A 13064-nucleotide genomic window follows, 5' to 3' on the forward strand; every position below is an offset into this window, starting at 1 on the left:
AGGTTCAGGTGAAGGCAAGAGTGGTCGAAGTTGCTTCCCATAGACAACCAGGAAAGGCGAACTTCCAGTAGCAGCATGCGTGTGATTATTGTACGAGAACTCCACCCATGGGAGTAGCTTGGCTCAATTATCTTGGTGTTCATTCACGAACGAATGGAGAAAAGTCTTCAGGGTTCGGTTAGTTCGTTCCGTTTGCCCATTACTTTGATGATGGAACGCAGACGAAAGACTAAGTTGCACACTGAAGCGTTTGCAAAGTGTCTTCCAATAACGAGCAGTAAACTGTGGTCCTCGGTCGGAGACTTTATCCTGTGGGAGACCGTGAAGTCTGAAGATATCCTGGGTGAAAAGGTTAGCTAGGTCAGGTGCAAAAGGCAACTTTGGCAGGGGGACAAAGTGCGCCATCTTGGAGAATCGGTCTACGGTTACCCAAATGACCGAATTACCTGCTGAGACGGGAAGATCCACGACGAAGTCAGTGGAGATGTGTGTCCAAGGCTCCACCAGGATGGGCAATGGTTACAACAGGCCTCTGGGCTTCCCGATGAGCGGCTTCTGCACAGCGCAGGTCGGGCACGAGCTCACAAAAGCTTGGACGTCCTGTCTCACCGTCGGCCACCAGTAGAATCTGTTCAACAAGTCTAAGGTCCCTTTGAAGCCAGCATGGCCCCCTGTGAGGGAGTCATGGGCCCAAGTGAGAACTGCTCTCCGGGAGTGACGTGGAACGACAGTCTTCCCTTGGGAGGACACCAAGGTTGTTGCTAGACTGACTTTCAAAGGATCCAAAATAAACTGAGGAGTGTCAGGGGTCTCTTCGACCTCAGAAGAGTGCGAGAGCACATCGGCTCGAACATTCTTAGAGCTGGGTCGATAGCGTAAGGTAGAGTCGAACTGGTCAAAAAACAACGACCACCAGGCTTGTCTTGGGTTCAGGCGTTGGGCTTGCTTCAAGAATGCTAGGTTTTTGTGATCGGTGTAAATCGTAACCGGATGGTTGGCTCCTTCCAACCACTGTCTCCATTCCTCCAGGGCAAGTTTCACGGCTAGCAACTCTTTATTTCCAACACAGTAGTTGCTCTCTGCCAGAGAGAATTTCTTCGAGAAATATGAACAGGGTAGCAATTGTCCAGAATCTGAGTACTGGCTCAGCACGGCCCCCACGGCCACATTGGAGGCATCCACTTCCACCACAAAGGGCCGGCTGGGATCCGGATGACGAAGGCAGGTATCTAACAGGAAGGCTTCCTTAAGGGCCTCAAAGGCTTGGCAGGCGGAACAGGCCAATCCACCGCATTGGCCCCCTTTCGGGTGAGGGCAGTCAACAGGGCCACAATACGAGAGTAGTTAGGAATAAAGTGATGGTAGAAATTGGAAAAACCAAGGAAGCGTTGCAACACTTTAAGGCCCTTAGGCCGGGGCCAATTCTTAATTGCCGCCACTTTCTTCAGGATCCATTTGAAAACCTGCTGCAGAGATTATGTAGCCCAGGAAAGGAACGGCAAGGAGGACGTCTTCTCAAAGCTGCATTTTTCCAGTTTCGCGTAAGACCCATGCTCCCTAAGTATTTGGAGGCACTGGCGACATGCTGACGATGTGAATGCAGGTCCTGGGAGTAGATTAACACATCGTCGAGGTAAACGATTACACAGGTATTCAGAAGGTCCCTCAACACCTCATTCATAAGGTGCTGGAACACCGTCGGGGCATTACATAAGCCAAAAGGCATCACAAGATACTCGTAATGCCCATCGTAATGCCCATCTCCGGGACGGATTCTAAGTTGTACGCTCCTCGTAAGTCCAACTCTGTGAAATCTTCGCTCCCTGGAGCCAATCGAGGAGCTCCAGGATTAACGGGAACGGGTAATGGTCTCGCTTAGTAATGGAATTTAGGCCTCGATAGTCTATGCATGGTCTCAGCGAGCCGTCCTTCTTGCTGACAAAAAAGAAGCCTGCCCCTGCAGGTGACTTGGACGGGCGAATAAATCCCTTGGCCAAATTCTCTGAAATGTACTCGGACATGGCCCGGGTCTCAGGTAAGGATAAGGGATACACCCTTCCTCGGGGAGGCATAGTACCAGGTAAAGCAAATGTTGCTTACCTGGTGTAACAGGTGTTCTCACAGGACAGCAGGATGTTAGTCCTCACAAATGGGTGACATCATCAGGATGGAGCCCTGTACGGAAAAACTTTTCTGTCAAAGTTTCAACAAGCTTTGACTGACACTGCACCCTGGGTGCACTGAGCATGCCCAGCCTGCAATTATCCCTGTGAAGCCACAGGTGTCTCCCTCAGTCTCGTCTTATAGCTAAAAAGCGCAAGCGAAACTAAAATAAAAGTATACAGACCCAACTCCGCGGGGTGGCGGGCGGGTTTCGTGAGGACTAACATCCTGCTGTCCTGTGAGAACACCTGTTACACCAGGTAAGCAACATTTGCTTTCTCACAGGACAAGCAGGATGGTAGTCCTCACAAATGGGTGAGTACCGAGCTGAGGATGCCCGAGAATGCACCAGATACACCGCAGACACACGAAAGCGTAATGACGGAGGTGGAAATGGGAACGGAGGGCATCCGCAACACCATAATGGGTTCGTGGAAGGATGTTGGGTAGTGAATTGAAAAAGGTAAGAGTAGTCGGACTGGCCAAACATGGAGCATGCCGGCTAGTCAATGTAAGCAATAATAGGCTGCAAAGGTATGGAGAGGACTCCAGGCTGCAGCCTGATAAAAAAGTACAAGCAGCAGTAACCAAAGGGAAGCTGTTAAGGCTAGGACGGAAACAACAGTATGTGGATACCCACAGTGTTGTAGTGAAGTGTCTGCTTGTTGGTAGCAAAGGAAATACAGACCACTTAGTCAGAAGGATTAGATCTGTGTGGCCACTGGAAGTCGCAGCTTGAGTCTTGCATGGAGGAAAGAGTCAAGTGGAATTCACATGGAATGCAGTGCAATGTAGATAGAATGTAAGCGCAGCATTACTGTCCAGGAATGTGGAAAACCCACTCTCTCCCTAGGGCGAGAGAGAGAGGCTAGGAAAAATTGGCAGAGTATTTCCTGAGTAAAGAGAGATGCAACATCTACCTGAAAAGGATAGAAAGATGAATGCATAGAACCACTCAGTGACGGAGGAACGAGTCAGGTGAGTATGGAAAGAGTGCATAACTCACGGACCCTGCTGGCAGGAATGACATTAAGAGGGAAAGAAGTTCCCTTGCCAAACTGTGGAAGAGAGGAATGGAAAGGCTCAAACGTAGAATGTATGAGACTTATAAGGAAAATATATATGTTCATTCCGTGATTAGAGAAATAGAGGCGGCTTGATCAGTGGATAATCCATGGTAAGCCGACTCAGAGAGGTTTACCGTAAACGGGAACCCAACTCCCAAAACCATACACCTACTGAGAGAAAGGTGTAACTATGTGGAGGATGTCTGGAGAACAGAATCCGAGGGAGTAAGAAAAAATGGTGGAAAAGTAAAAGGAGTAATATCTCTTTTTTTTTTTTTTTTTAAGCGTCAGGAGGTAAAGCCTGCCATATTAAACGGCAAGATTTATGTTTAGAAGGTTTTGTGACGCTACCAGAACCTAAGAACATCAGTAAGTCTATGATTTGGGACTGACTGGTGAGAGAATAAAAGGTTACTGATATGATGGATTGAGAAGTATGGGAAAGCATACTGATCTCAGTCAGGGAGTGGGGAAAAGAATACTGAACCCCATCCCAGTTCAACAATAGAAAAAATGCTGGCTACGAGAGGCAGCAGAAGAGATATATTGAAGAGGCCTTTGATGGAAGAAAAGGCATCTAAGGGAACGCATAGGAAACATGTGTAGGGAGCAGAACCTGTGCATCGTATGGAATGATGCAGACGCAGAGGAAAGTTTAATTAACTCAGCGTGAAAAGATTTTCCCTGTACACATGTAATTGAGACCATTCGAGAGGATAGAACCTACGTGGAGAAGGTCTGATAGAGCGTTCATTAAATCTCTTAGATATGTGGCCCAAGGAGGCATGAAGTGAACAAGGGCCAAGGTAGAGCTGCGCAGCTGTCTAGCAGAGCAGCTAAGAGGTAATGCGTGCTTATGAGTTGGAAAGCACATTGTCCCTATGCTGTCTGTCTGTATGCACAAAGAATTGTTGCAAAAGCAGTATTGGAAGGCATAAGGGCATAACTCATGGGTGCAACGTCCAGGACGTTTATGAGAAACTATGCTGGAGTGCAATAGACGCATAATGGGTTGAAAGCTTTCAGGAGAAACTTTATAACCCTAAGGAATTGCGAGCATGAGTCGAAGGAGACTAGGTCCTAGTTCGAACTGGGATAAGAATCAGGGACGAAAGCAATGAAACCACTTAGGTCCATTGAGTATAGAATGTCACTGAATATAACCCATAGCAGTTTTGAATTATGAGAAAAATGCATAGTGGGAAGAAACCCCATAGCCCAACCATGAAAAGTTGAAGGGCTGAGGTTATGGAAAATATGCACAGGGACATATACGAATGTATCAGAATGTCTGTGCGCATGCTGGACAAGAGGGTCTTAAGACTGTGGTGTCCAGAAGTGTTACAGAAGGGATTTATGGCAGTGACAGTAATCCCAGTTAGTAAATGTATAGTGAGTCATGAAAAAAGTGAGAGCTCATTGCATGTACTGAAAGTGGTTAGCAGTAGTCTATGCAAGGAAAGTGAATGATGTTACACTCCGCAGAGAAAACAGCATTCACCATGATGCAAGAGACAGTTCACTTACCGAAGCTGGTGCCAACGGCAGAGCTTGGGGTTGTAATGTTGACTCATCATAAAGCACATAGAAACATTAAAATAATGTACTTACTGCAATATGGAGTGATGGTAACCAAAGATACCATTGTACCTGTGACTTCTAAAGAAAGTTGGAGTTTCTTAGGTCCAGGATGTGCGGAGAGTAACTATTTTCTGTTAAAAGAAAAAATAGTGCAATTAAAACTCCCCAACCCCCCTCCCTTCTCCCCTCTGCACTTCGTAGCGCCTGGGGGAGTGTACCGGGACTTTGGTACAAGGTGGGGTGGCCGCTCTGATATCTGACCAGATGGGAGACCAGGAGGTGTCCCAATGGAGGATATCAGGTAGGCTCCCGCAGGAGTGTGAGCGGTAAGTGGTACCCGCATTTCTGTATGCTGTACAAGGAGACACTGAGACCTGTGGCCAGGCTTCAAGGTGGACTTGTACATGGGGCAATGGTTGCTGAATCTCATGTTTAGCAGATCAGCCAATGCAGCTGGAACTTTGGTTGGGAGGGAACCAAGAGTCAGAGCATTGGTCGGCACAGGGACTTGTTACTGACAAGAGAAGAAGCCCTGCTGCAATCCCAAGAAGATAGAGGGGTTCTCCTGGTATTGTGGCTAACATAGCTAACATAGCGATATGTGACACTAATACAGCTCCTAAGGCACATGATCCAGAACTTTTCGAACCACGGTCCGAATGGGAGAACACAACTCTATGGAAATGCCGCCGAAGCGGGTACTTACCATCCGACGTGGATCGCCGCAAGACGAGCCGGTGAAGACTGTTGACTCCGTCGGTCTCTGGAGTCCTCGAGGGTAAGGCCGGGGACGTAAACGTCCATCTCACACTGAAACCCGGTATGGTGGCACAGGTACAGAGGAGACAGGCCAGGCGTGATTGGCGCTTAGACTGCTAAGTGTAACAGATGGCCACAGTCCCACACCACTTGACGGTGGGGCACGCCAGGAACAGGGGAGCCCTAACGGAACTCGTGTTCCCTTCCCTCGTCGCAGCGGCTCGATGTGTCGTGACGCCAATGCAGAAGCCGTCGGACCTGGATCCGGAAGTTCTGGATCACCAAGGACTGCCAAAACTGTAGGAACAGTGCTGATGGCAGTGGTGATGTTGCTCTGCCCGAGCGTTGTCCAGCCTGGAGAAGGATGGCACCGACATGCTGGATGGCGTCAGCGGCGGACGATCACGATGTCGGCGATGATGGGTGCCACGGTGCTCGGCCCGGTCTTTCCCCAGCGCCGAGATGGAAGCCCTCGTCGTCCTGGAAGGCGATCGATGACGAACTGTCCACACGCCTGCTCTGCTCCTGACACAATGGAGTGTCTTAAGCTAATACGGGGCTTAAAAAAGAACCCAAAGCGTGGAGCAATGTGAGGAGGCGAGGGTATTATGTGGCGGTGCTATGTCGGTATTGACGATATTGAAGGCAACCTAAGGGGCTTCGAGGATATCATCAAAATGGGTATGAAATCGTCGATGACTGGCCAGGAAAATGATGACAGTGACGGGCACTGACAGCACTGGTATAGGTATCTTTGAAACGATGTGGAATCGAAGAATCGAAAAACATTGCCGTTATTGAAAAAGATACCGGCATCGACTGAGTCGAAGTCGAATCGATAGGGCGTCAAGGACACCGAAGGAAAACGTAGGTGTCGAGGGCATCGATGCATGGAGGCGGGCATTTATGCCTTTTGTGGCATGGCCACGGGCATCAACTATAGGGCCACAGACGTTGACGGTATCGATTTGGACAGACTCAGATTTCTAAGTGTACATGGTATCGGTGCCCCAGACATGTGTGTCGGTGGCATCGATATGGGCACGTATGGAATCGATGGCATGGATCTCCCAGTCGATGAATTCCATCCCGGCATCAACGCCAGTCCTGGAATTGACATGGGCATCGATGCCAGCCATAAGGCTGGCAGTGGCATCGACGCCCATCCGCGGAATCGAGCCGGCATGGATACCCATCGATGGGACCCACCTGGGCATCGAATTTCACCGATGGGAGCAGCCTGGCATCGACTGCCCTCGATGGATGCATTCTAACATAGATGCCCATGGATGAAACACCTGGGCATCGGTGCCCATCGATGCAAAAGGACCTGGCACCGATGCCATCGACGGACGGCCATCCGGCACCGATGCCATCGACGGACAAGCCATCCGGCACCGATGTCCATCGATGGGGACCATCCGGCACCGATGTCCACCGATGGGGACCATCCGGCATCGATGCCCACCGACGAATCGATGTGGCACCGATGCCCACCGATGGAAAAGGGCTGGACATCGGTGGGGAGGATGGGGCATCGATGGCATCCCCAAAAGGGGGGGGTGGCATCGATGAAGTGACCCTGGGATCGTTAAAAAGTGTCTCGGGCAGCGGTGGCGGCGACCCGAGTATGCATGGCAGTGACTAACAGCGTGTGCGTCAATGGCATGCATCCGGGTAGGGACGGCACCGAGGAAGCCCAAGGAAAAAAACAGTGCGTAGGAGGAAAAAAGCCTGGTAGCACTGAAAACCAAAAAACATGGATAAAGGCATCAGGGCACCGTGGGGGGAGGGGCGCTGATGACATATAAAAGCCCAGGGCGGTTTAGGAGGGTACCGGTGTAGCGATAGGGTATCGACTGCGTGAGGGTACCAGGGAACGAAGGACTTGAAGCTACAGAGGTCCTAAAGTTAAGGAAAAAATCCCTACCCCACTAGCATAAGCAAGCAGAGTGTCACAGAGATACTCGCAAGCTGTTTAAAGCTAACTGAAAAATGGGGGAAGGGAAGGCTTCAGTCAGTTAACAGCCTTAAGATAGTGACAGGAACCAACCGAAAAATAAGAATTAGTACTCACCGAGCGTCGTAAAAACGTACGCGGAGGGAGACCTGTGCAGGGAAAAGTGTTTTTTGAAGTGAAAAGTTAAGTGTTTCCATGAGATAATTAGTTAAAATATCCTCACAGAGCTCCAACCGCTATGCTGACTGCAGAGCGGAAAAAAGAAGACTGAGGGAGACACCTGTGGCTCACAGGGATAATTGCAGGCTGGGCATGCTCAGTGCACCCAGTGTGCCAGTGTCAGTCAAAGCTTGTTGAAACTTTGACAGAAAAGTTTTCCGTACAGGGCTCCATCCTCGATGTCACCCATTTGTGAGGACTACCATCCTGCTTGTCCTGTGAGAAAGGAGTGATAGGCTGCACTGGAAGAGCTCCGATCAGAGCATTGAGCTTCGACATCAGTGGCTGGAATATTGAAAGGTCCGGTGCCAGTATCGGCACCGGAGCAGGCATCGGCATCGGTGAAGGCACCGGCACAGGCATCAGCTCCAGCGGTGTCGATGGACGAAGATCCCAGAGAGCTTCTTTCACTGCCTGGCAGATAAATCCGTCCAGTTCCTCCCTTATAGCTGGTGAGGTCAGAGCAGCCATAGGTGGTGGCAGAGAAGGCGTCATCGGCACTTCCACAGGTCCCTGTGGTGGCTCGATGCCCGGCACCTTTGCAGGTGGGGAACGCCTTGGAGTAGTAGGCCTTGATGGCTCTTGTAGATGAGACCTCTTCGGCGATGGCTCTCTTGGCGACAGTAAGGCCTCTGGTGTCGACGTCCGTCAATGCCTATGACAATGCTTTTGATTATGTTCCGTGGCTTTTTCAAGCCCAGGTGTCGATTTCACCGATGCCACGGATGGAGTCGGTGATAGCCGGTCTCCCGCGTCATCAGTGCGATGTTTGCGAACAACTAATCTTTTAGACACTCCAGCCGGAGACGATTGAGTCGATGTCGACTGTATAAGCTGTATATGGAAGAGATGTTCCATCTTCTCTTGTCGGGCCCTCCTGCCCTTGGCGGTCATTTCAGTACATTGAGGGCAGGAAGAAACATCGTGTGACTCTCCCAGGCACGGAACACACTCGACGTGTGGGTTGGTGATCGACATTGTGCGAGGGCACTTCAGGCATTTTTTGAAGCCCGTGGTCATGATGAAGGCCGGACAGCCGTCGACGGCCTTCTGACCAAAAAGTTATTTTAACCCGGATCGAAATGGGAAAAATTATACTCACTGGCCAGTGGAGTAGGGAGACCCCTATGTAGGGGATGAAATGAGAGATATTTTTAAACTTTTTTCTCTAAAAGTAGATGTGTGAAGAATTCACACAGGGCTCCTTCACCGCGATGCTAACTGCAGTGCGGAAAAACAAAGACTGAAGGGAGACCCCTGTGGCTCGAGAGATTATGGCATGCTGGGCATGCTCAGAGGGCTCAGTATGCCAATCAAAAGTTTCTAGAAAGTTTTCCGTGATAGGACTCTGTCCAGTGACGTCACCCATATGTGAGGACTAGCATCCTGCTTGTCCTGGGATAATACCTCTTTCAATGCTGTATCAAAAGCATTACAGATTGTCCTGGCCAGATGTCTTCTGCATTCCTCTCCTTAGTCCATTAGGTGAACAATTCTTGCTTTTCCTGGGGAAGAAATCAAGGGAATTTTCTTGCACCTGCCAGTAAGAATTGCATATAATGGACTATAAAAAACCCATAATAATCTCAGGACTCCTCAGACTGCAATTCAGAAAGAAGAATCAGTGGAGGAGTCTGAGAATTCATGGCTCTGTCAGTAAGACTTCCAGATGCCTGGGTTGCCAAAGGATATCTGGGAAGTTTCCCTTTCCGATGCATCCCGCTATGATCTTAGTGCAGCCTATATTTCTGCTAGTGTTTGCCTCAAAGTGCTATAAACAATTCAATGTTGCTTTGTACTGTGAAGGATTTGGGGACCAGTTCTCCCATCATTTGCAACTCTGCCAATGCACAGGAGTCAGACAGATGGCCAACAAGTGCCACACAATGCATCTGTCCGGCTCCTCCTTAAAGATCAATGGTGACAAACTTGCCTGGACTTTCAGAGGGGAAGTATCAATGGCTAAGATATAGACCTCTGGAAACTGATGCAACCTGGTAAAGCCTCTGGAGGGTAAGAGGCCTTTCCAACAAGGGTGCTTGGGAGAATGTATGTCAGCTACCAATATCTCCCTGCATCGATGGAGAGTGATGTCAATGCTTCTTAGTCTTCGCCCAGTGCCAGACACTGATGACTGCCGATGCTACAGAATCCTTTATATGCATTGGATGGGAAAAGCGAAAAGTGACTCTATTCCTATGATTCCTGCTGGTTCTGAACCTTGAGAAAGATAGATTCTCCCCTGCTGATGCATTGACAGTGGATGATGCAGCTCTTGAATCCATCAACTGCTGAAAACCTGACCAGAAACTCTACAGCAGGGGTGGGCAGTTCCGGTCCTCGAGGGCCACAAACCAGTCTGGTTTTCAGGATATCCATAATGAATATGCATGAGAGAGATTTGCATGCACTCTGCCTCAGTTGTATGCAAATCTATGTCATGCATATTCATTAGGATATCCTAAAACCTCGACAGGTTTGTGGCCCTCGAGGACTGGAATTGCCCACCCCTGCTCTACAGGGTACAGGTGCAATCAAGAGAAGCATAACTGAGGAAGATCAATGCAGCAGAAAGGCTGAAAAATAATTTTAAGAAGCAAATATGAATAAAAAGAACATATCCATGGTGAGCTGTAGACAAAAACAAATTTAGAGGAGCCCTGCATGGCAGCAATAATGCAGGTCATCCCACATATGTTCAGCAAGAGCATGAAAAATACTCTAGAAGGTTCTAAGAGGTGTACCCTCCCTGGGTTCCATCGATTGTGCTAGCCTGCTTGTCCTTGGAGAAAGTAGGATATTCCAACTTTTATAATGTATTCAAATACTTGTTTAAACTGTTCTGTGAATATTTTTATAGCAGTGGGCTAAATTTTGTTACTTTTTTGCCCTTCTTGTTCAAGCTCAAGAGACACACTTTAAAATATAAAGAGTTCTATTTTAAATTGTTTTTTTAAACAACACCAAGGACTATGAAGAGTCACAAATGGTTTGCAAGCTTCAGATTGAGAAAATATTGCTTTAAATATTTTACATAGTTGGGGATGAATTTTAAAAGCATGCTCACGCTAAAAGGGCCATACACGAGTATGTGGGCAACATCTGAGTGATGCGGATTTTACATGTTAGTAATTAAGTGCATATATGCTCATGCTAAAAAAAGGTAGCAGAAAAGGGGCAGGGCATGGATGTTCTGGGGCGGGGCCAACAGTTCTGTGCGTAAAGCCGTATTTTAAAATTGGCTGCCACAGAGTGCAGCGGCCTGTTCGCGGTGTATATTTACTGCTATGCCTGATGAGGCGTAAGTCTGCAGAAATTTATGTTTAGGCCTAGATCGACTGGGTGAGGGGTGTAGATCAAATGACATGCAGGATAAAAACCAGAGGAGCCTGAATGGAATGGAGATGGACTGGGCAAACTGGTTGACTAATGGGTAAAACTAGGAATGGCCTTCACGCAAGCATATTTTAAAATCCGCTTCCCTGTGAGCATTAAAGCTGACAAATTCTTAAGGAAGATACATACTTTACATTTGTTCGAGTAACCGCTTAAAATTAGGAACACAGATATGTGCAGTAGGCGTATTTTAAATTATGTATGAATAAATGCGCACATGATTTAAAATTACAGCATATGTTCAATCGCATGCCCATATGCTTGTGTTTAGGCACCGTGTGCTTGTTTTAAAATTAGCCTGTAAGAGTACAAGAAAACATGCAACCACTAAGGAATAAAGATTGATCCAACTGAAGAAAATAGGATAAAACATAAGCATTGTCAAGTTAAGTGTAAAACACAGTTAAGACAGGCGAAGAGAGAATTTGAAATGAAGTTGGCCATAGAGGCAAAAACTCATAATAAAAACTTTTTTAAATATATCCGAAGCAAGAAACCTGTGAGGGAGTCGGTTAGACCATTAGGTGACCGAGGGGTTAAAGGGGCTCTAAGGGAAGATAAGGCTATTGCAGAAAGACTAAATGAATTCTTTGCTTCCGTGTTTACTAATGAGGATGTTGGGGAGATACCAGTTCCGGAGATGGTTTTCAGTGGTGATGAGTCAGACGAACTGAACGAAATCACTGTGAACCTGGAAGATGTAGTAGGCCAGATTGACAAACTAAAGAGTAGCAAATCACCTGGACCAGATGGTATGCACCCTAGGGTACTGAAGGAACTAAAAAATGAAATTTCTGATCTATTAGTTAAAGTTTGTAACCTGTCATTAAAATCATCCATTGTACCTGAAGACTGGAGGGTGGCCAATGTAACCCCAATATTTAAAAAAGGCTCCAGAGGCGATCCGGGTAACTATAGACCAGTGAGCCTGACTTCAGTGCCGGGAAAATTAGTGGAAACTATTCTCAAGATCAAAATCGTAGAGCATATAGAAAGACATGGTTTAATGGGACACAGTCAACATGGATTTACCCAAGGGAAGTCTTGCCTAACAAATCTGCTTCATTTTTTTGAAGGGGTTAATAAACATGTGGATAAAGGTGAACCGGTAGATGTAGTGTATTTGGATTTTCAGAAGGCGTTTGACAAAGACCCTCATGAGAGGCTTCTACGAAAACTAAAAAGTCATGGGATAGGAGGCAATGTCCTTTCATGGATTATAAAGTGGTTAAAAGACAGGAAACAGAGAGTAGGATTAAGTGGTCAATTTTCTCAGTGGAAAAGGGTAAACAGTGGAGTGCCTCAGGGATCTGTACTTGGACTGGTGCTTTTCAATATATATATAAATGATCTGGAAAGGAATACGATGAGTGAGGTTATCAAATTTGCAGATGATACAAAATTATTCAGAGTAGTTAAATCACAAGCGGACTGTGATACATTACAGGAGGACCTTGCAAGATTGGAAGATTGGGCATCTAAATGGCAGATGAAATTTAATGTGGACAAGTGCAAGGTGTTGCATATAGGGAAAAATAACCCTTGCTGTAGTTACACGATGTTAGGTTCCATATTAGGAGCTACCACCCAGGAAAAAGATCTAGGCATCATAGTGGATAATACTTTAAAATTGTCGGCTCAGTGTGCTGCAGCGGTCAAAAAAGCAAACAGAATGTCGGAAATTATTAAAGAGGGAATGGTTAATAAAACGAAAATGTCATAATGCCTCTATATCGCTCCATGGTGAGACCGCACCTTGAATACTGTGTACAATTCTGGTCACAGCATCTCAAAAAAGATATAGTTGCGATGGAGAAGGTACAGAGAAGGGCAACCAAAATGATAAAGGGGATGGAACAGCTCCCCTATGAGGAAAGGCTGAAGAGGTTAGGGCTGTTCAGCTTGGAGAAGAGACGGCT

The 13064-nt window shown here is 47.3% G+C and overlaps 1 protein-coding gene across 4 annotated transcripts in view; it reads right to left on the minus strand.

The window, feature by feature from the left end:
• LOC115092720 (disintegrin and metalloproteinase domain-containing protein 9-like) overlaps positions 1–13064 on the minus strand; it is a 978865-nt gene that overhangs the window by 848417 nt on the left and 117384 nt on the right. The gene's annotated exons all lie outside the window — the stretch shown is intronic.

Source organism: Rhinatrema bivittatum, chromosome 5 (genome assembly GCF_901001135.1).
Source record: "Rhinatrema bivittatum chromosome 5, aRhiBiv1.1, whole genome shotgun sequence".
NCBI lineage: Eukaryota > Metazoa > Chordata > Amphibia > Gymnophiona > Rhinatrematidae > Rhinatrema > Rhinatrema bivittatum.